The 23,552-nt window shown below is 40.4% G+C and overlaps 1 pseudogene; it reads left to right on the top strand.

Annotated features, from left to right (window-relative positions):
• Window positions 1-1,233: 1,233 nt before the first annotated feature.
• Window positions 1,234-19,868, top strand: LOC103252933 (annotated as a pseudogene).
• The last annotated feature ends 3,684 nt before the right edge of the window (window positions 19,869-23,552 follow it).

Genomic DNA, 23,552 nt, shown 5'->3' with positions numbered 1-23,552 from the left:
TCCCACCTGCAAAGGGTCTCTTTGTATATCTGGGGGTGGGGGGCGTGCAGGCAATACCAGATAGTTTTACAGGTATTTGATGGGCAATGCATGTATGTCTTCTCACACATTGTTTCTGGGAGAATTAAGTGCTGCCTGTACAACTCCACTGTGAGAAGAAAACTGGAAACATTCATTCTATGTGCCTTTTACATTTGCTGATTTTAATCTGTATCCTCTTGTTGTAATAAATCACAACCATGAATATAACAGCTTTACTGTGTTCTCTGAGCCTTCTAGAAAAGCATTGAACTTGAGGATTGTCTTGGAGACCTCTGACATACAGAGAAACATTCTAGGGTAAGAGAATAGCTAATGAAAAACCCCAGCGCAGGAATGTAAATGAGGTTTAAACCAAAAACAGCCAAGAGGTCTGTCTAAGGTCATACATTGTTGTGAAGGAAGAATTGACCGAGGAATGAGGTCTGCTGAAGCCCACCCCACCTGAAACATCTTGGAATGGCAGAAATGAGACAGGCACAGGAGCCACACAGGCATGGTCTCAAATCCTGGCTCTACACTTACTTGCTATGTGACCCTGAGGAATCTGCATAATTTCTCTGAATCTCAGCATTTTTGTCTCTAACAAGGATTTGATTCATATTTCATGGCTTGTGTGAAAAGTAACTAACACATTGAACATAAAATCCCTGGTACATACTACGGCTCTTAATTTGAGTTTCCCTCAAAACCAGAACCTGAGACAAAGATTTGGATGTAAATAGTGTATTTGGAAGGTGCTCCCAGGAAGCATTTTGAGAAGTTGGAGATGTGACTCAAGGAAAGTAGGAAAGTAAGTACAGAGCATGTTAATGTGCAGATCACTGCTGTGGGCAGCTGGAGTCATCCCACTGGGGACCCTCTGACTGACCATGAATTCAATTGAGGGACAGGGAAGCTGGGCTGTTTTCCCACCAATCTCCACCCTTTATTTGGGAAGGATTGCCCCTTTGGACAGAAACCACTTGGCTTTTCCTCAGTGAGCCAAACACATGCAAGGGGGAAGAGAGTGTCCTCAATCACTGATGCATGGGAAACCCTCAGCTAGGAAACCACCTATCAGAATTTTTGTTGGGCACCAAAAGTGTCTACTCCAGCAGATGCATAACTGTACATTAACTTTTCTTCTCTTTGCCTCTTAGAGCCTGGATCATATACTCCTAGAGCTCTCAGGACAACGAAATTGTCAGCACCATGTCTGGCAAGAGAGCACAGAATGTGCGCTCATCCAACAGGATGGTAGCGAGTGTTTTCCTAGGCTCCACATTTAGAACTGCATGTCCCTACTGTCCCTACTGGCCATTAGAACTACATGTCCCCAGTGCCTTGTGTAGCGGGAAGATAGAGAGGTCATGATACTGAGACTATTATAGGAAGTGGCAACCTTATTACGCTGGTGGGCTCGACGGGTTAATGCTTCCAGGTCAAGCCCCCCAGAATGGGAGAAGAGGGGTCTTATGCCTTTGTTTAGGTAAAGGAGGGGGTTGTGTTGAGCGAGTACACATTTTCTTTGGAACTTACAAGGTTGTGCTCAGAAAAATCAGATCTTTCAAAGAACAAATGGTCTCCAGGAAATGCAGGGTGAGCAGGGGTTGTAACTGATAAGGAGAGCAGTTGTGAATTAGGTGCTCTTTCTTTTGCATTCCCATGAGATCCGTCAGTCTCTGGCCATTTGACCTTTTTCAAACAAAACTGTCCTGGCGGGTCTTTAAAACTTGCCACTTGACGTTCAAAAGGAAATATCTTTAACTGCTACCAGCCCCCTTTCTGCCACAGGGTTAGTGGGAGACAATCTGTCCTCCCAGGCGATTGCCATGGGGCCAACTGCTGACCCCAAAGCAGTTATTCATGTGTTTCTGCAGTCATTCACTCAATCATATAAGAAATATATTTGAGCACTTGCCACATTCTGCCACACCTTGGATGCTATGTGCTAAGTTCAAAACTTCCAAAGTTTCAGATCTCAAAGACAGATGAAATGCAGGCGTGGTGGCTGAGATCAGCAGCTAGTGAGTATATGTTGCAATTCAAATAATACCATTAATGATGACATGCATCTGATGTTTTCCTACAGCACCACCTTGCTGGCATAACCCTTGTTGAATATTAAACAATGACCTCAACTGAGAACATGAACTTTAGGAAGTTCAGGCTATAATCACACTACTTCAGGGAGGTTAAGAATATAAACTCAGCTTACCCTAGGGACACAGAATTAGGGTCAACTCTAGTGCCTGCCAATAAAAGTCAAGATTTATTTGATAGTTTCAATTCTCTCAGAATATTTACATTAAAATAGAATCTAATAAGCGGCTACTTTTTCTATCCTTTCACTTCCAATCTATGCACATTCTTAGATCTAAAGTGAGTCTCGCTAGACTCGGTGACTCAGCCTGTAATCCCACACTTTGGGAGGCTGAGGTGAGTGAATTGCCTGAGCCCGCGGGTTCGAGACCTGCCTGGGCAGCGGGACCGCATCTCTACAATAAATCAAAAAATCAGCTGGGCGTGATAGCGTATGCCTGTAATTCTGGCTACTCGGAAAGCTGAGGTGGGAGGATTATCGGAGCCCAGCAGGTCAAGGCTGCAGTGGCCGGGAGCAGTCACTACACTCCAGTCTGGGTGACAGAATGAGACTCCAACTCAAAAAAAATGAAATAAAAAAAAATAAAAAAAATAAAGTGAGTCTCTTAGCCAGGTGCAGTGGCTCATATCCATAAACCCAGCCTTTTGGGAAGCTGAGGCAGGAGGATTTCTTGAACCTAGGAGTTCAAGACCAGTCTAGACAACATATCGAGATCACATCTCCACAAAACTTGAACTCAGCTTACCCTAGGGACTTGATGTTAAGGTCAACTCTAGTGCCTGCCACTAAAAGTCAAGATTTCTTTGGCAGTTTTAATTGTCTCAGAATATTTACATGAAAATAATAACCAAAATACCAAAGGAGTGGCTATACTAAACTAATACCAAATAAAATCAAGAAACAAAGAAAAAATATTACATAATGAGGGTGAGCTAACCAAGAAGATATAATAATTATGAAAATATATGCACATAGCATTAGCACTCCTAAATATGTGAAGCAAACATTGACATAATTGAATGAAGAAACAGATAGTTCTACAATAGTATAAGACTTCACAGCCTACTTTAAATAGTAAATAGAACAACTAGAAAAAAATAAGAAACAGAGAACATGAACAAAACTATAGACCAATTGGACCCAACAGACATATATAGAACACTCCACCCAGCAACAGTAAAATACACATTTTTCTCAAGTGCATATGGGACATTGCCTGGGATAAACCACATGTTAGGTCACAAAATAAATCTTAATAAATCCAAAAAGATGGAAACTATATTCCAATCACAATGAAATAAAATTAGAAATGAATAGCAGAAAGAAAACTATAAAATCCTCAAGCATATGGAAATTAAACAATACATTCTTAAGCAACCAAGGGGTCAAAGAATAAACCACAAAAAATTAGAAAATACCTTGAGAAAAATTAATATAAAAACAAAAAAAATGCCAAATTGATGAGATGCAGCAAAACAGTGCTATTTACATTAAAAAGGAAGAAAGATCTTAAATCTACAACCTGACTTTATATCTTAAGGAACTAGAAAAGCAGAATAAACCTAAAGCTAGTAAAAAAGAAGATAATAATAAAGATTAGGGTAAAGATAAAATTGGGAATAAAAAATAGAGAAAATCAATGAAATCAAGAGTTGATTGCTTAAAAGATCAACAAGATGGATAAACTTTTAGTTAGGTAGACTAAGAAAAAAAATACTCCAGTACAAAATACTCAAATACAAAAACACAAAATTAGAAGAGAAAATTAGAAGAGAAAGAGAAAATATAACTATACACTTTACAGAAATAAAAGGTATTATAAGAAGTTACTATGAACAGTTGTATGTCACCAAATTGGATAACCTAAGTAAAATAGACACATTTCTTAAAAGAAACAACCTACCAGAACTGAATCATGAACAAATAAATAATCCAAACAGAACTATAACTAGTAAGCAGGTTGAGTAAGTGATCAAAAAACTTCCTAAAGATGAAAAGTTGAAAACAGATGGGTTCACTGGTGCATTCTATCAAACAATTAAAGAAGAACTAATATGGACTCTCCTCAAACTCTTCCAAAAAATTGACAAGGAGGAAACACTTGCAAACCCATTCTATGAGATTAGCATTTACCTTGATATCAAACTAAAAGTTTATCAATTTTATTGATCTTTTAAAGAACCAACTCTTGATTTCATTGATTTTCTCTATTATTTTTCTTTTCTCAATTTTGTCTATCCTTGCTCTTATCTTTATTATTGTCTTCCTTTTACTAGCTTTGGATTTAGTTCATTTTTCTTTTCTAGTTTCTTAGGATACACACACACCACAAGAAAACTACAGACCAATATATCCAATGAATACTGATGTAAAAAATTGTTTATAAATACCAGCAAATAGAAGTTGCAGTGTAGGGATGCTCTAGACTGAGTACTGCTCCTGGTGTCTTTCCACCTCTTCCTTTTGCAATGGCAGCAGTGGCAGTTAGCAGCAGCAACTTGAGGCTGCACCCTGGCAAGCCTCCAGGCTGGTGCTAGGCTGGGGTGAAGGTGGGGGCGGCCCTAGACCCCCCCAGTCATACCCACATACCCCCTTTTGTGTTGCAGACTGCCCCTTTGAGAACAGAGTCAGTCGTCGAGAGTACACATGTACCACATGCTGGTTCCTGCATGGAGAGCAGTGGGGCCAAGTTTCAGAACCACCTGCAGAACCAGAAAGAAAGAGTACGAGGGATCCAAGATGGCCACTGTGGAGCAGCAGGCTGATACCTTTCTCACTGAGTGAGACAGAGAGTAGGGCACAGCTGCCATTAGTTACAGGTACCCTGAACAGTTTTGGGTGAGTGAAATACCCTACACCCGGGAGAGGACTCTTTGAACACATAGAGACCAGTAAGCAGAGTGCTGTGATGGCAGGAGCTGGATCCTGAGCATCCCACCCCTCACCATGCACCAGGCTTGCACAAGGACCAAAGCTCTGCCTTGTGAATGAGAGGGAATGAGTGATCCTAACACTCTGTGCCAGTTCCCCCAATATAAGCCACACGGGAGTCACTGGTCCTGTGAAGGAGGATTCCTGGTCAGAGCACAGTGGTGGGTGACTGGAGCCAAAGCAGAACTGGAAACAAACCTGTTATTGAGCTTCCCAGTGCACATCTTCTACCAGCGGAGCCTGGCGGCTGGCTCCCAGGTTTGGAAAGCTCACCTGTGGATTAAACTCGGCTGGTGACTTCTGCCAACATCTAACAGTAACTCCACTTCCAGATTAGGAAGGATCACCAGCAGACCCTGTGTGTCCCCAGGCTGGATCCCCCCATGGCAGGGAGCTCTCCCTCTTTCAAGTGTTGAGTGCCAGTAGAACAGGGAGGTAGTGACATAAGAGACACCTGAAGTCATTCCCTGTGGGTGGGTATCTGGGTTGCAAACAGCAAATCAGCAGACAGGTGATTCATCCCCCCACATGTTCCCTATAGAGGACTTGCAAAGGTCTGAAAACCAACCCAACTGAACTAAACATGGGAAAAACTCTTCAGCAGAAGTGCCTTTTTCAGGGTGGAGCATGGAGCAGAAGTGAGTGCCCCCTCCACTGAGTGATCTATATACTGAATGACAGAAAAGACCCTAGAACAAAGGGACATTAACTAGCTTCAGAGTAACAAAACCAAAGAGGAAAGAGAGAGAGAAGAGTTGCTCTCCACAAATGAGGAAAAAACAAAACAAAAACAATAGGAAATTCTCAGAGTCTCAAAGAGACAGCTCCCAAAAAAGCAGCTATCTGTGCACAAACAGTGGAAGCCCCACAGAATGACCTGTCCTGGATGCACTCACTGAACTTAGAGACTGAATGACTAAAGTGAATAAAGATAACTACAGAAAACTAAAAGCGAAACTCACTAAAGTAATACAGGAAGTAAAAGTGGAGTTGGCCAATTTAAAAAAGACCCATTCTGAAATACTAGAAATGAAGAACTATATCCTGGAAGTTAAAAAACACATTAACAAGCATAGAAAGCAGGGCATATCAGGCAGAGGAAAGAATCTCAGAGCCTGAAGACCAAAATATGAAACACAGTCAAACAAAAACATAGAAAAAAATGTTCAAAAAGAATGAGCAAAATCTCAGACAGATGACAGACTATGCCAAGAAGCCAAATCTATGCCTGATTGGTATTCTTGAAGGAGAAAGGGAAACTGAGAATGCCATGGAACAAACATTCCAAGAGGTCATTCAAGAAAATGTCCAATATCTCACTAGAGAGGCAACATTCAAGTGCAAGAGATTCAGAATACCTGCAAGGTATCACATGAGGAGACCATCTCCAAGACACAATCGGTTCCACAAAGTAAGCATGAAATAAAAAATCCTAAGGGCAGCAAGAGAAAAAGGTCAGACCTCCTACCAGGGAACACCCTTCAGAATTGCTCAAGTCTTGTCTGCAGAAACACGACAAGCCAGAAGGGACTGGAGTCCCATTTTTAAAGTTCTTAGATAAGCAACTGCAGCCAAGAATTTCCTACTCCACCAAGCTAAGCTTCATCAGTGTTAAAAAATTAAAATCCTTCCTGGACATCCAATCCCTAAGCTAATATACTGACTCCAGACCACCCCTTCAGGAGATGCTTAAGAAGATGTTGAACACAGAAAAAAAAGAGTGGTCATATTCAACACAAAATTATAGGCAGTCACAGAGTTAACAGAGCATACAGACCATTCACAAAAAATGAAAATGCATACATATGAATATAAAGGTAAAAAGGAAGCAAAGCAACCCACTAAGAGCCCTATGACAGGGATAAACTTTCACATTTCAATAATTAATTTGAATGTGAATATACTGACTGTACCACTGAAGAGGCATAGAGTGGCATAAAGAAACATGATCCAACAGTCTGCTGCCTCCAAGAAACACATCTCACTGCAAAAGCCAACCACAGGCTCATAGTTAAAGGCTGGAAACTCACCTTTCAGGCAAGTGGGAAACAAAAGAGCAAAGGTAGCTATTATAATATCAGACAAATCAGACTTCAAACGATCAAAAGTTAAAAAGACATGGTAGGACATTCCATAATGATAAAATGCTCAATCCTCCAGCAATAAATATCCATCTGAATATATTTGCATCCAACACAGGAACAGCCAGTTCTATAAAACAATTAGTATGCAAATTATGAGAGGACATTGACACCCACACAATCATAGTTGGAGGCTTCAATACCCCACTAGCAGTCCTAGACAAATCATCGAGGTAAGAAACCAGCAAAGAGACCTGGAACCTTAACTTTACACTCAACCAAATGTATTTAATAGACATCTACAAAACAATCCACCCAACATCTGCAGAGTATACATTCTACTCATCAGCATATTGATCATGCTCCAAGGTTGAAAACATTTTAAGACTTAAGTTAAGCATGAACAAATTTCAAAAGGTCAAAATAATACCATGCATCTTCTCAGGTCATAGTGGAATAAAAATAAATATTGCCAACAACAAACAAGATTCCCCTAAAACACACAAGACATGGACATTAAACAACATGCTGCTGAATGACTTCTGGGTCAACACAGAAATCAATACAGAAATAAAAAGACTCCTGGAAACAAAGACATGTCTTATCAGAATCTCTGGGGTGCCATGAAATCAATGTTAAGAGGAAAATTCATAGCATTGCATGCACACATCAAGTAAGTAGAAAGATAATAATTAAACACCTTACCATCAAATCTAAGGAACAGAAAAGCAAATAATCTAAAACCTAATTTCAGTAGAAAAATCCAGATGACTAAGATAAAGTCACAGTTGCAGGATATAGATGACAAAAACATCACAGAAAAGATCAACAAGATAAAAACCTGGTTCTTTGAAAGGATAAATAAGATTGGCGAACCCCTGGCTAGATTGACTTAAGAAAAAGAGAAAGTCCAAATAAGCACAATAGAAATGAAAAAGTCAAGATTGCAACTGACTCTGAATAAATTAAAAAAATTATCAGCGATTACTATGAACATCTGTACTATATGCAAATAAACTGGAAGATCTAAAGGAAATGGAGAATTTTCTGGCATTATACAACCTCCCAAGATTAAAACAATAAGAAATGGTAGCTCTAAACAGACCAATAGCAATCCAGGAAATTGACTCAGTCATAAGAAACTTCCCTGCCAAAAAGAAGTCCTGAGCCAGATGGCTTCCCAGTTGAATTTTATAAGACATACAAAGGAGTAGCTGATACTAATCTTATTGAAAGTATTCCAGGCAACAAGAATGAAGGAATTTTCCCAACTCATTTTATGATGCTAACATCATCCTGATACCCAAACTTGACAAAAACTCAGCAAGGAAAAAGAATTACAGGCCAGTGTCCTTGATGAATATAGATGCAAAAATTCTCAACAAGATTCTAGCAAACAGGATCCAACAACACATCACAAGGATCACCAACCATGACCAGTTGGGCTTCATTCCCAAGATGCAGGACTGGTTCAACATTCAAAAGTCCGTAAGTGCGATTCAGCACATTAACGAATGTAAAACCAAGAACCACGATTATCTCACTAGATGCAGAAAAAGCATTTGAAAAAATCCAGCATCCCTTCTTGATAAAAACCCTTGAACATCTAGGCATAAAAGAAATATTCTTTAAAACAATGAGTCATCTGTGAAAAATCTGCAGCCAACATTTTGCTCAATAAACTTAGAAAGACAAGGGTGCCCCCTCTCTTACCCCTCCTATTCAACATAGTGCTGGAAATGCTAGCCAGAGCAATCAAAGAAGAGAAGGAAATCACAGGTATCGAAATAGGGAAAGAGGAAGTTAAGCTATCCCTCTTTATGATATGATTCTATACCCAGAAAACTCCAAAGAGTCTGTCAAAAGTCTCCTTACACTTAATAAATGACTTTGGTAAAGTCTTGGGTTACAAAATCAACATTCAAAAGACAGTTGCACTTATAGACACCAGCAACAAGCAGGTGGAGAACCAAATAAAAAGCATAGTACTTTTTCACAATAGCCACAAAAAAATGAAATACCCAATCTAGGCAACCATCTAACCAGAGAAGTGAAAGATTTTTACAGTGAGAACTACAAAATGCTACTCAAAAAAAATCAAGGATGACACAAACAAATGGAAGAACATTCCATGCTCATGGACTGGAAGAATCAATATTGTCAAGATGTCTGTCCTACCCAAGGCAATCTACTAGAGTCAATGCAATATCCATCAAATTACCAACATCATTTTTCACAGTCCTGGAAACAATAATACAGAGATTCATACGCAAGCAAAAAAGCATGAATAGCCAAAACAATTCTCAGGAAGAGGAGCAAAGAGGGAGGTATCACACTTGCAGCCTCTAAACTTTATTAAAAGGCTACAGTGAACAAGACAGGATTGTATTGGTACAGGAACAGGAACATAGACTAATGGAACAGAACAGAGATTCGGGAAGCAAAAACACAGTCTCTTATCCAACTCATCTTCGACAAAGCCACCAATAACAATCATTGGGGAATGGAGACCATATGTAGCAAATGGTGCTGAGAAAACTGGCTAGTCACATGCAGAAGAATGAAATTGAACCCCTTCTTATTACTTCATACAAAAATCAACTGAAAACAGATCAAGGACCTAAATGTTAAACCTCAAACTATAAGACAACGTAGTAGGAAATAAATTAATGACCAAATCTTCAAAAGCAAGCATCAAATTGAAGAGCTTTGTACAGCAAAAGAAACCATCAAGAGAATAAAGAGACAACAAAACAAACAGGATGGGAAAAAATATTTGCAAATTATGCATCTGACAAAGACCTTACATCCAGGATCTACAGGAACTCAAATGAAGTGGAAGGAAAAATCTAACAATCCCATTAAAAAGTGGGCAAAAGACATGAAAGACCCATCTATACAGATGACATACAAGTAGCCAACAGACACATGAAAAATGCTCAGTCTCACTAATCATCAGACAAATGCATATCAAAACCATAATAGGATACTACCTAACTCTGGTAAGGGTGGCTATCATTAATAAGTCAAAAAACAACAGGTACTGGCAAAGGTATGGAGAAAAGGAAACACTTCTACACTGTGGTCAGGAAAGAAGCTAGTTCAGCCTCTATGGAAAGCAGTATGATGACTCCCAAAAGAACTAAAAGTTGATTTTCCATATGATCCAGCAATTCTTCTCCTGGGAATATATCCAGAGGAATATAAATCGCTCTACCAAAAAGACACCTTCTTCACACATAAGTTCATCGCCACACTATTCACAATAGCAAAAGTATGGAACCAACCCTGCTGCCCACTGAAAGTGGACTGGATAATTAAAATATACACATACATGATGAAGTATTATGTGGCCAGAAAGAAGAACAAAATCATGGTCTTTGCAGCAACTTAGATGGAGTTAGATGTTATCATACTAAGTGAAATATCAGAGAAACAAAGAACTGAACACCACAAGTTCTCACTCATAAGTTGGGCCTTATCACTAGTCACATTATTAGCACATGGGTGGGATCAGTAATCACTGGGCACTGCTAGGGGAGGGAGGGATAGAGAAAGTTGGGGGTACCTGGTCCACTACCAGGGGGAGAGAGGGCCAGTTAGACACCCAAACTTCTGCCTACAGCCTACTTATGTAGCTAATCCTCACTTGTATATTGCAACTCTATAATAAACAATCAAATAAATAAATAAAAATACTAGAATTAATCAGCATATTAAAAAGATTATAAATGATGTTCAAGTGAGATTTATTCTTGGGATGTGAGGATGGTTCAACAATTGACAAAAAATCAGTATGTACCAATATATACCATATTAACAGAATGAGAAAAAGGAGACTGCATAATCATCTCAATTGATGCAGAGAAAGCATTTGACAAAATTCAACATGCCCTCATAATAAAAACACTCAATATATTAAATAAGAAGGATGATGAGAACTACCTCAGCATAATAAAGATCATATGTTTAAAGGCCACAGCTAATGTCACAACCAGTGATGAAAGACTGGAAGCTTTTTCTCTTAGATCAGAAATAAGACAAGGATATCTGCTTTACCACTTCTATTCAGCATAATACTGGAAGTCCTAGTCATGGAAATGGGGATTGTTACTCAAAAAATTAAGAATAGAATTACCATGTAATCCAGCAATTTTATTTCTCGATATACAGAAGTATATACATCTAAAAGAATTTAAAGTAGGCTTTCAAGATATTTTTACAACCAAGTGTCTCTCAATAGATGAATGAACAAACAAAATGTGATATAAACACACAGTCCAAATGTTGCACAACCTTAGAAAGGAAGGAAAATCTCACGCATGATATGAATGATTGAACCTTGAACATATTATGCAAAGTGAAGTAAGTTAGTCACAAAAGGACAAATATTGTATGACTCCACTCATGTGAGGTATCTAGAAGAGTCAAAATCATAGACAGAAAATGCAATGGTGGGTACCAGGAGGTAGTAGGAGGTAGGAACAGGATGTTCTTTTCTTATGGGTCCAGGTCTCAAGTCTGGAAAGATGAAAAGAGCTCTGGAGGGTAGTTGCGCAACAATGTGGATGTGCTTAGCAGTGCTGACCGTTTCCTTTAAATGGTGAAGATGGTAAATTTTACGCTGTGTGCATTTTGCCACAAGATGGCGGTCAACATGAACTTTGAGTTTCTGACCTGATATAATCAAGATAAATTCCCTGGACTGAAGAGAAAAAGTAAGAAATGTTGAAGATCTTCCCTGGAGACAAAAAGTAGCAAATTAAACCTCTGAAGGCCATCACTTTGCAGTGGAACAACCCTAAGGAGATGATATGACTGGAGCCCAGGAGAAATGGGACCAGCACGACTCTGGGCGATTACTCCATATTTATTTCTAATGATGCTCACTGGGGATTGCTCCCTAGAGCCCAAGGAAGAGCCCTGCAGATAACTCATGGGTGAGGACCATGCACCTCTCCTTGGTCCAGGCATCAGGAAATGTGGCTCTGCCCTCCACAGACACTTCCCTCACCATGCCTTCCACCCACTTGTTTCTCATCTTGCTTTCCCTGAGCCCCAGGCTTGTATCCCTAGGCCCCTCACAATAAAATTGTGAGTTTTCTGCCCTCCTTAAAGAGGAGGAACAGCTCAGGAGGAGGTAGGTGCCTCAGGTGGGTTTGGCAGTAGTCAGACCAACTGGACAGGTCAGTGCCAATGTGAGGGCAGAAAGAGACTCCTCCCCCAAAGCCCTTAAATGCCTTGACCTAAAGATATCTTCTCTTTCTCCTCCACTTCTCAAAGACAAGCAGAACCTGAGACCTGTAGGAACCTTGAAAGCTATCCAGGGATCCAACCCTGTCATTTTCGCAGAGTACAGATCTACATCATTCAAGACTCAATTTCTGGACAATCTCTCTCAGTTCATTGTCCTCTTTGCAATGGAGGTTTCTCTAGCAATTCTCTTATCTTGCAATTCCAGCCTTTTCTAATGTTCAATCTGGGCAGAGACATCAAATGTGTGCTGACTCTAAGACCAAGACCAGCTCAGAAGTAGAGCCGGTCAAACAATAAGTTTGGGATAGAATTGAAGATATAATATTTAAGTACATAGTGCAGTGCCTGGTCTATAGTGTACATTTACTAATTTATTATTAAGAGTAACATATCTGTACATTTTCTTGGAAAGCATGATCATAGGAATATATTTAAAATTTTTAGTTATAGTCTATTTATATCTTATACATTCTGAAATTTATCAATTATACTTTTTATTTTAACAAATATTTTATTTTTCAAGTTATATTCAAATACAAATATTCAATTTCATTATTAGTGAGAATGAAATAATTTTGTACTGCTTTTTCTAATGGTTATTTAATGTTGGCATATCTGTAAGCAATAATTGATTTTTGTGTGGTAGTATATCCTACAAATTTGCTAAACTAACTTTATTTCTAACAATATTTCATTTTCTTCTAATAGGTTAGTAATAAGATAGTCTTTTGCAAAATATTATGTTTTATTTATTTTTACCTTTTCGGATAGCCATCATTGCATTTTTAGGGGGAAATTAAATAAGAAATGATAATAGAGAACATTCCTATCTTGTTCTGATTTTTAGGGAAAAAAGCTGAAAACTGTTCAATGAACATGATGTTGACTCTTGTTTTAAATGCACAGTTTATCATATTAAGAAAAAACACTCCTAATGTTTCCAGAGTTTTAATTTATAAGGCAATGATACATTCATCTGGACGTCTTATCAGGAACTAATTACATTATTTTCCTATTCTCTTTGAGATACACTAGGGTAAAAGATTTCATTGAGTTTGATAGCCAATTCTTTTAATATGTTGGTTTCTTTGTTTGCAAATATTTTATTTGTGGCATTTGCATTTTCACGTATAAGCAAAATTGAACTAAAGTATTCTTTTCATTGTCATTGTTTAGTTTGGGATTAAAATCCTACTTACCTTTAAAGATGAATTGAATTGGCAGTAGTGGGACACTGTCAGGAGAGAGGGGGCGCACATAACATCAATAAGGGTACCTGATCTCAAACCAGGAGAAGTGGGGACCAAAGGGAGGCCCAAACTTTGCCTGTACAATGACCACTTGTATACTTAATTCTGAATTGTACCCCACATCTTTAAAATAAAAAAAACCTAAAAAATATAAAAATTAAAATGAATTTAATAATAATAATAGTAAAAATAATGGCATGTGTTCACAGTGTGTTTACTATGTGCAATGCACGATTCTAAGCACATATGTGCTTTTCACTTAATCCTCACAACAGTTTTAAGTAGACAGTATTATTGTATCCATTTTGCATAGTATTAAATGACATTATTTTTTATATTTTAAAATTTTTTATTGCTGAACAATTTATTGGTTCTTGGACAAATTTCTTCATTGGAATCAGATGCCATTTAAAAAACTATTCGTAACATTTTATTTCTGTGTCTATTAGTATATATTCATGTTATCTACTTTTTTCATCTTTAGGGATATTTAACATATTTGTAAGTAGCCATTTATTTTTATTTGATAAGCCATATTATCCTATAACTCAAAATAAGAGTAAACTTAAATTTGAAAAATTTTGAACTAGCTATAAAGTGTGTTTTCTAAATACTGGCTTAATTAAATTTCTTTTCTTATTTGTTTATCAAAATTGATATTGTCTATCATCTCTTTTGCAAAGACTCAGTTATCAGATTTCTACCTACCCTAGTTATTTTTCTTTTTCTATGGGTTTTTTTTTTTCTGGTTTTAGTGCTATTATATATCTTTTCCTAGCACTTGCACTTTTGATTTTTCATTTGCTTCCACTTCTAAATGATTCAAACAGAGTTCATTATGGCTCAGTCATTGAGAAAAATAAATATGATGATCTCCAAGTTAAAGACAAGAACTTTTTTCTACCCCTTGGGTTTTCATAAGCTAGGTCCAGAGTTCAAGATGACATAATCCTAGAGCCGTGGCAGTCACCAGAGAGAGACTCAGAACTGCTGTGGGGGCAAGAAACAAAGTTACTCTGTGAGCTGGCTGCCTAGGGATCAGGAACAGAAATCAGACCTGAAGGAACAGGAATCTGGGTCCTGGTGCGTATGGGGTACTGCAGAGCTTCCCATGGTGTGGAGCCTGTATGGGGCCTTGGAGCTGGCATTAGGTGGTTTACAGGCATGGATCACTTGGGGAGAAGTGAGTTCACTCTTGACCCTTATACCTCTCATGGAAACACTCAGATGGGTTTTCACATTTCCTCTATGACATTACATTACTTTTGTGTAACCAAGAAAAAGTAGGATTCAGAATCTGAATTTTCTGCAAGTAATGATATCTAGGTAAATTAAAAAAAAATACTGCTTGCTTATATATCACAATGCTACAAATTTACTTTTAAAATAAATGGACCTCCATTAGCAAAGCGAGTAGATTAAAGACAAGTGTTAAGAACGTAATACTACAGTTGATAAGTAAACACCGTGGACATTTGGGAGACACTAGGCTGATGTCAGATCAAGGATAACTATCTCTAAAGTCTTATCCAATTTTAAATAATAACGTCAGTAAGGGGACCATTAAGAATAGTTACCTATTCTTTCACAAAGGCAGAGAGCATTGAGCATCTCCCATTGCTTAGATTCAACTCTAAAATCCAGAAATATGGTAATACATGTTCAAGCAAACAAAGTTCAGGGTCTCATGAGCTGAATGACTAGGGAAAGAAAGAAAGGAAGGAAGGAAGGAAGGAAGAATGCAAACTAACTAAAAATGAGAATAAAGAAAAATAAAAGGGAAGACAGAGACAAGAGCTATCTTACATGGGTGGTTGGGGGAACTCTGAAAAGAGACAGCATTTGAACAGATATGGGGATGAAGTGAAGAACTGAGGGAAGAAAATTCCAGGGGATAACAATTGCAAAGACCCTGGGGTAGGAATGTCTTGGGGTGTCGAGGAACTGAGAGCAGGCTCTTGTGGCTGAACTGTGGAAAGTTAAGGGGTGATAGAAGAAAGATAGAAGGAAGGAAAGGATAGATGTCCAGGTCGTACGAGGCCCCATAGATTTGTTAAAGAGTTTGGGTTTTGTTCTGAGTGAGATGGGAAGTCATTGGAGGATGTGAAACCGAGAAGTCACATAGTCTGACGTCCAGTTCTTAACGTTCACTCTGGTTGCTAAGCAGCAACAGACTGTTTGGGTAGGGCAAAGACAGAAACGGAGAACCCAGTAAAGAGGCTATTGCAGCAATCTGGATGGAAATAATGGTTGTGTGGGTCAGGGAGGTAGCAGTGAACACAGGGAGAAAGTGGTCTCATTTTGGATTAATTTCAAAGATATAGATCATAGGATTTGTCAACGTATTGAACGTGGGCAGTAAGGGAGAGAGGAGTCAGGAGGATGTCAAGGTTTTGGCTAGAGCAGAGGAGTGGAGTCGCAGGTTGAGGCTGCTGATCAACAAGTTAAATCCGAGAGACCTGCTAGACGGGGAGAAGGATGGTGGGTATAAATACACTTGGGATGCAAGGAAAAATTCCCAAACTGGAATAGAAATGGAAATGTTTTCAGCATTTGAATGGCATCTAAAATGTGGGATAAAGGGGACCACTTGGGGTTGAGTGTCAATAGACAGGAGACGAGGCTTAAGGAGTCCCTGGGGCTTCTCAGCAACCTGAGGTCAGAGGAACGGGCAGGGACCAACAGAGGACACCAAGAGAAGTAACCAGTCAGGGAAGAGAGGTTTTCGACAAAGTGGTGCCTTGAAAACCAACGAAGAAGGGCGTAGCCAACTGTGACCATCTGCTTGTGGTTTCATTGAGACAGGGCCTGAGAATCTACAGTCAGGTGTAGCAAGGGCAACCTTGACCAGAGGAGTCTCGAGGATTTATGGGGATGCAAGAAAGGGATCTTGAGAGAGACTGGGAGGAGGGCACTGCAGGGTGAAGACTTTTGTTAACAACCGAAGGAGACAAAATGGGCCAACAGACAGAGGGGAATGTGAGTCAGGGAAAGATTTTCAAAACTGGGAGATGTTTGTGACAGTCATGATCCAGAAGCTAGGGGATAATTCCTCTCTGCTGTAAGTGAGACAGGATGAGACATTGTAATCTTTGGTTTTCTTAAAATAGGGATATTTGGTAAGATTCTTTTCCTAATAACAGGGAAATAGTAACAAGAGGATTTTCTTTTCCAATTTCTATGGGAAAGAGATGAAGAATTGAAAGGAGGGCAGAGTCCCTGCTGGTTTGGAAGGACTATTAATCAAGTAAGGGACAGAACCTTTGTCACTGCACACACCACCCTTGCCCACAGGCATTTGTCAGCATCAGAGTCAAGGCTGCAGTCATACCAATCAGCACTTCCCTGCCAGAGCAGATTCTCCCTCTCACACTAAGCTCTGCCCCATTTACCCACTCCAGGCCTAACCCACACTCACTCCAGGATTGGTGGACCTATTTTTACAGAAACTGTAAGCTTAAGGTTTCAAAGTAGCACTTGTTCCAAGGTCTTTTGGATGAAAGCAAAGCCAAGAACTTGAACTAGGATTGCTTTGAAACCCAACTAACCCAGACTCAAGTCTTTGTGTCCTTGGAGCAAATTATTTAAATGTTTCAGTCTCTGTTTACTGATCTGCAAAAGAAGAGTAATAATACCTATTTCATCTAGGCTGTTGTGAGGATAAAATTAAACATAGCCTGTGCATAACCCTGTGTATGATATGAAGCAGGTGCTGTTTTCAATCAGATGATCTCATATCTATTTGACTATGAGCCCTTGGGAATAAGGACAATGTCCTGTACTGTTCTCTTTTCTCTCACATCACCCAGTGAAAGTTCTTTACTCAGTCTGGATCAGATCAAGTACCGTCTATATTTTCTTTATTTGCTCTTTTCAACAAATAGATTTCTTCCCTCTTAGGCTCCTATATTTTCACCTTATGGACAATTTTTACTCCAAAACTCCTACTTAAAGATTCAATGACTTCATCCCCCCAAAAAATCAAAATTAGTAAAACTAATTTGAAATGAGTCATCTGTCTTCCATTAGAAGGAACATCTCTCAACACAGACCAAGAATCCACCTGAAACTTGCTGGGGGCTGAGCTCTGCATCCTATCCTGCCTCACTGCACTGGTAAGGTCCCTTCTTTCAAGCAGGCCCTGCCTCAGCAAAATGGTGATGGGGCAAAGTTGGCCTCCAAAGACTGTATCCCCATTTCAGCTCCTGTCCAGTTTCCCAAGTGACCAGAACTCCTCCCATCACTTTTCCCCATCCTCTGTGTCCCCAACCCCCAATCAGTATACAATCCTTGGCCTTTCTTTCTTCCCTTCCTCTTTACAAATTACCTTTCTCATTTCTGTTTTCTGAAACAATGAAAAATACTTTACTTAATGTCTGATGAAACTTCAGCTGACCCTTTTAGCTTCCAATTATAGGGTACCCACAAGACCTTGCTGTGGTTGCTGTGACCTTGGCAGTGTCACACTCATGGCTTCTCTTTGTTATCTGCAGGGGCAACTCCCATTTTCTTCCATCGCCCTCCAGAGATGACAAACTTTCTGGGCATGCCCAGACAGAAGGGTTGGCTGCACTGTCCCAGCCATCAGGCTCCTTTGTCTAAGCTTGCTCTGACTACTGCACCCAAGCATCACCCCAAAGACCAAGGCACCCAGACTTGGGAACCAGAGCAGCTGCAGCTCACTGAGGTCAGGGTCTATGAGAGTCAGAGACCAAAGTATCTATGAGAATCAGAGACCAAAGGAGATGAAATAGAGGAGAGGCAAGAAGGAGGGTATGAAGGAGGGTGTGCACACACAAGACCCTCTGGGTCTACACATTTGCCTTTGTACTTCCAGAATTCCATATAGAAAACACCTTCAGGAGGCCTCTTCAGAAAGTGGGAGGAAACTACATTTGTATAACTCTTAACTTAGTCACACTATCAGTTGCTTGCATCAAAGAATGAGAGTGTGATGAGAATTTGGGGGCTAAGAAAACACCTTGCTGCTTCCACCATGAATACGTGGCCATATGTTATCACGATTCTTCATGGAGGGACGATGAGTGGGGCTTGGTGTGTCCAGAGTGATCAGAATGTTAGCAGTGATGTAGTTGAAACTCTGATGTTGAAACCTCCTGACGCTATAGGATCCCCAAGCTGAGGTTTTTCCTTTGTTAGGCTGAGAGTCTTCTTTGAGGTTTGTCTCAAAAGAACACAGAACTATGACCAGATTTGAGTTGAGAGATTGCAAGAGAGAGAGAGAAGGTGGACTGGGAACCTACTGCTTGCTATTCTGAGACTGGACTTGTTACATGCAGCAAGGAAACTTCATGAGCATCTCTGAGATCATTACCCTTGGGTTCTCCAGCCAACCAGAGAGGCAGGAGCTGATCTTCAGGCTATTTCTCGCCATGTACCTGGTAGGTGCTGCAGAGAACCTGCTCATCATCCTGACCATTGGCTCAGTCTCCCATCTCCACACCCATGTACTTCTTCCTCAGCTAACTTTCCCTGGTGGATTTCTGCTTCAGCTCTGCCACAGTCCCCAAGGTGCTTGTGAACATTCAGACGCAGACTCAGTCCATCTCCTATGACTCCTGCCTGGGCCAGGTCTATCTGCTTGCCAACATGGACAACTTCCTCCTGATAGCGATGGCCTATGACTGATATGGGGCCATCTGCCACCCACTGCACTACTTCTCCAAGATGAGCCTGCGTGTCTGTGCCCTGACACTGGGCAGCTCCTGGGTCATCGCCAGCCTCCACTCCCTGCTGCACACCCTCCTCATGGCCCAGATGGACTTCTGTGCTGGCAATGCCCTCCCTTATTTTTTCTGTGACCTTGTTCCCTTGCTCCAGCTCTCCTGTTCCAATACACAGCCCACCCAGCTCATGATTCTGCTGGTGGGGGACCTGATCGTCCTCCTTCCCTTCCTCGGCATCCTTGTCTCCTACACATGCATTGTGTCTGCTGTGCTCGGGGTCCCATCTGCCCGGAGCAAAAAAAGCTTTTTTTCACTTGCGGCTTCCACCTGTCTGTCATCCTCTTCTATGGGACCATCACAGGGGTCTTCCTATCTGAGTCCCTCATCCTCCCACTCCATGAACAAGGATTCACTTGCCTCCATGATGGGCATGGTGGTGACTCCCATGCTGAATTCTTTCATCTACTGCCTGAGGAACAAGGACATGAAGAAGGCTCTAAGGAAAATTAGCCTGAAGACTTTATCCCATGGGCTATGACACAGCTGAACTCCCCCTCAGGGCTTATGTGCTGGTGAGGGAATGAGGGACAGGCTCCACAGACAGGGCTGGGGAACACAGATCTTTTTGTCCTATATTGTCACCAAGGTTGGAAAATCTCCATCATTGTTCCCATACTAGTTTAAAGTCTGATGTACCTGTACGGTACATCCCACAGGGGAAAAAAGCTCTCCCCTAAAGTCACAGGACCACATCCAAAAGATGCAAATGTGTCTGCAGACCCCACACTGTGCCACTATGTGTGGTCTTTTTCCAAGAAAAGACAGGTCTACCATTCACATAAGGAAAGAAGGGAGACCAAACCTGGTACTGGTTCTCTGGATGTTAAGAACATGAAGAGAATGGGCCTTATAGTCCTTGTGAATGTGCTTCTGCACAAGTTGAATTGGAGGAGGAAACAATGGATAGAGGGCTCAGAAAAATGAGTTTATGTTGAAAGTGGTGATATGTGGTTTTCCATTCAACAGGAGAATATTCTTGACTGCAAAGGGTGTGGTAGAAGAAAGAGCATGACTCAGAAGGTCACAATAACTGACTTCCGGTCCAGGTTTCTCCAGTTTCTAGTCATTTCACTCTGCTCCAGTCACTCTGAAATTCCCCAGTCTACTGGCCCTTGCCTTTTCAGTCCCCCTCATGCTGTTCAGGCAGTCCATCTTGCCAAATTCTATCTATAAAATCCCACTTGTACTTCAAGGCTCAGATCAACTTCCATGTCCTTCATGAAGCCTCCCCAGTGTCCGTAGACAGGAGAAGGTCTCCTTTCCCCTCTGGAGCTTTATAGAACTCATATTTCTTGACAACCCTTTCCATGCTCTGCTTAGTATCATTCACGTTCACCTCAAAGAGAAGTGTTAGGTATTTCTGATTTTTACGAAAGGTCTTGTTCATCTGAACAACTTCACTCTCAGAAGAATCTATCAAGGTGCCTGGATTAAAACAATAATTCTTAGTATGCTACTGAAGATGATAATGGTGATTCTGACAATAATGATGCCATAACTGGAAAAAAAAACCATTATGATCTTCTCCCCATGATTTGACCTTCACCAATATCTGTTCTATATCCCTGACCCCATGCAAATAATATAAATTACTTATCTGCTGTTCAGAGCCCAAGAAGCTCATTGGCCTCTATTTTATTCAGGGCAATGTTCCTTACAAAGTCAGCATCTTGGGGTTAAGCTCCCTTCCTTCCAGCCTGGCCCTGATTGGTCCTCTTCTCTTCATGTGTCTTATTGGATTCCCACTTGGGATCCCATTACCAGAGTGTCTCACTCCCCAGTGTGCCTGAATCCACAGATCTTCAAGTTGGATGTGGGGCTGAAAGTGAGGAGCTAAACTAGCTCAAATGATTTTATAGCTCACTCTTTCCCAGTGAGCTCAATAATGCTGGTTACTGGGTGTGGCTCAGATGGTAATAAAGTGGTACTTGGAGTTCCATCTGCTGCTGCTCCTTTAGCTGTCTGTGTTTGAATGAATGGTAGAGCAGGCTTCAGGCATTTCTGGGTCTCTAACCATAAAACCACAAGAATAGCAACAAAATCTCACCCCAAATCACTAAAAACAATGTGATGAATAGTTGCCATTAGCATTGAGATTCGGTCTTCCTTCAATGGCATTTGCTGTAGTGTTGATTAATACATCGATATGGCCCCATGGAAAAAATTGAATTGAACAAGAAAAAAAACAACAACAACAAACAGTGGCAGCAATGAACAAATATGAAAGATCTCCAACTGATCTTGCTATTTGGTTGTTTGCAAGGAGACTTTCTGGCTGAGTACGTTCTTCCAACAAAGTGCAAGAGCTAAGTTGCTCCATCTCTTATGGCAAACACCTCTTCAGAATTGCTCTGGTGTTGGCCTGGAGATTGCTTGCTCAGGGGTACAACAAGAGAAACAGATTCTTTCTCATCTTTCACACAGCGTCCCTAGGGCATTCAGAACCTTAGTCATTCTCACAGACTTGAAAGTTAATCCAGATCCTATGAACACACTAGAATTTTCATTTCTATTTCAAAAATAAATTGTTGCTTTTAAAAAAGAAAGTATGTTAATGACTGTATTTTCATTAATGATATATAAAATATATCATTATTCAGGACCAGTAAAAGGGAAATGAAAGGATCTCCAAGAATAACGAGGATGATAAGAAGTACCTCCTATGTGGTCCTCTCCAGTATACCTAATGTTCCCATGCTGTGTCTGCTCACCTTGGATGCCTCCTCCACACCACAGGGCCATGGTACATTCATTTAACAAATCCACTTTGAGCTTGAGTGACTATCACACACCAGGGATTGTTCCAAGTATTGGGGGACATATTAGCAAAGAAAACAGGGTTTCTACTTTCATACAGTTGACATTCCAGGGTATATGGTAGAGCAGGACTAAATTTAAAAATTTATACTCTGTCAGATAGTGACATGGGCTCCAAAGAAAAATAAATCTGTGTAAGAGAATAGAGATTGATAAGGAGTGCTCCTGTGGAATGGTTGCGTTTCAGTTATCTATTGCTACATAACAAACCACCCAAAATTAGTGGCTTAAAACAATAGCATTTATTCATTTTTGTTTCTCTCATTTCTGGGGTGACTGAGTTGAGCCTGGCAGTTTCCCTTAGGGTATCTCATGCTGTTGCAAACAGGGGCTGCAGCTGGAATCGTGTGGGAGAATTCTGCACTCATGTGTCTGCTGCTTGTTTCCGGCTGTCAGTTGGGACCAGAGTGAGGGCTATTGCTGGAACTCTTGTGTATGCCTGTCAGTGTGGCTTGGGCTTCCTCACAGCATGGATTCTCTGTTCCCAGGGCAAGTATCCCACATATCACTTTTTGTGATCCAGGCTGAGAAGTAACAGAGCATCACTGCCTTCATGATTCATTTGTTAGAAGTGAGTCACTTAGGCCAGATCATCTTCAAGAGGAGAGGAATGAGATCCCATCTCTTAGTAGGAAGAGCATCAAATAATTTTCAGACATGTTTTAAAAACATCACAGGTAGGGCTGGGCTCTGTGGCTCAGCCTGTAATCTCAGCAGTTTGGAAGACCAAGGCGAGTGGATTGTCTGAGGCTGTGGAGTCAAGACCAGCCTGGGCAACTTGGCAAGACCTCTTCAATACAATAAATAAAAAATTAGCCAGGCGTAGTAGTGAGTGTCTGTAATTCCAGCTACTTGGAAGGCTGAGGTGGAAGGATTGCCTGAGCCCAGCAGGACAATGTTGCAGTGGCCATGAGTGTGCCACGGCACTCCAGCCTGGGTGATAGAGTGAGACTCCAATTCAAAAAAAAAAAAAAAATCACAGGTAGTTAGAGAAGTTCTTTCAAAATTAAAAAAAAAAAAAGCACATGAAAAGGAGAAAAAAGTTTTGTAAAAAAACTTGAAAAAACCTCCTCTTTGCTGATGATATGATGCTATACCTGGGAATCCCAAGGGAATCTGTCAAAAACCTCCTTGCATCAAGAAAGGACTTGGGCAAAGTCTCAGGGGACAAAATAAATGTGCAAAAGACAGTCACATTCTTATACACCAACAAAAAACAGGAGGAGAGACAAATTAAATCACAATCCCATTCACAATAGCCACACACACACAAATACCTTGGCATCTTCCTGACCAGAGAAGTAAAAGACCTTTACAACAAAAACTACAGAACACTGCTCAAAGA

The sequence above is a fragment of the Carlito syrichta genome, unplaced genomic scaffold, assembly GCF_000164805.1.
Source record: "Carlito syrichta isolate Samal-C Ts95f unplaced genomic scaffold, Tarsius_syrichta-2.0.1 Scaffold182653, whole genome shotgun sequence".
Taxonomy (NCBI): Eukaryota; Metazoa; Chordata; class Mammalia; order Primates; family Tarsiidae; genus Carlito; species Carlito syrichta.
Note: the sequence above shows the minus strand (reverse complement) of the source record. Positions and strands in the feature narration are given on the sequence as shown.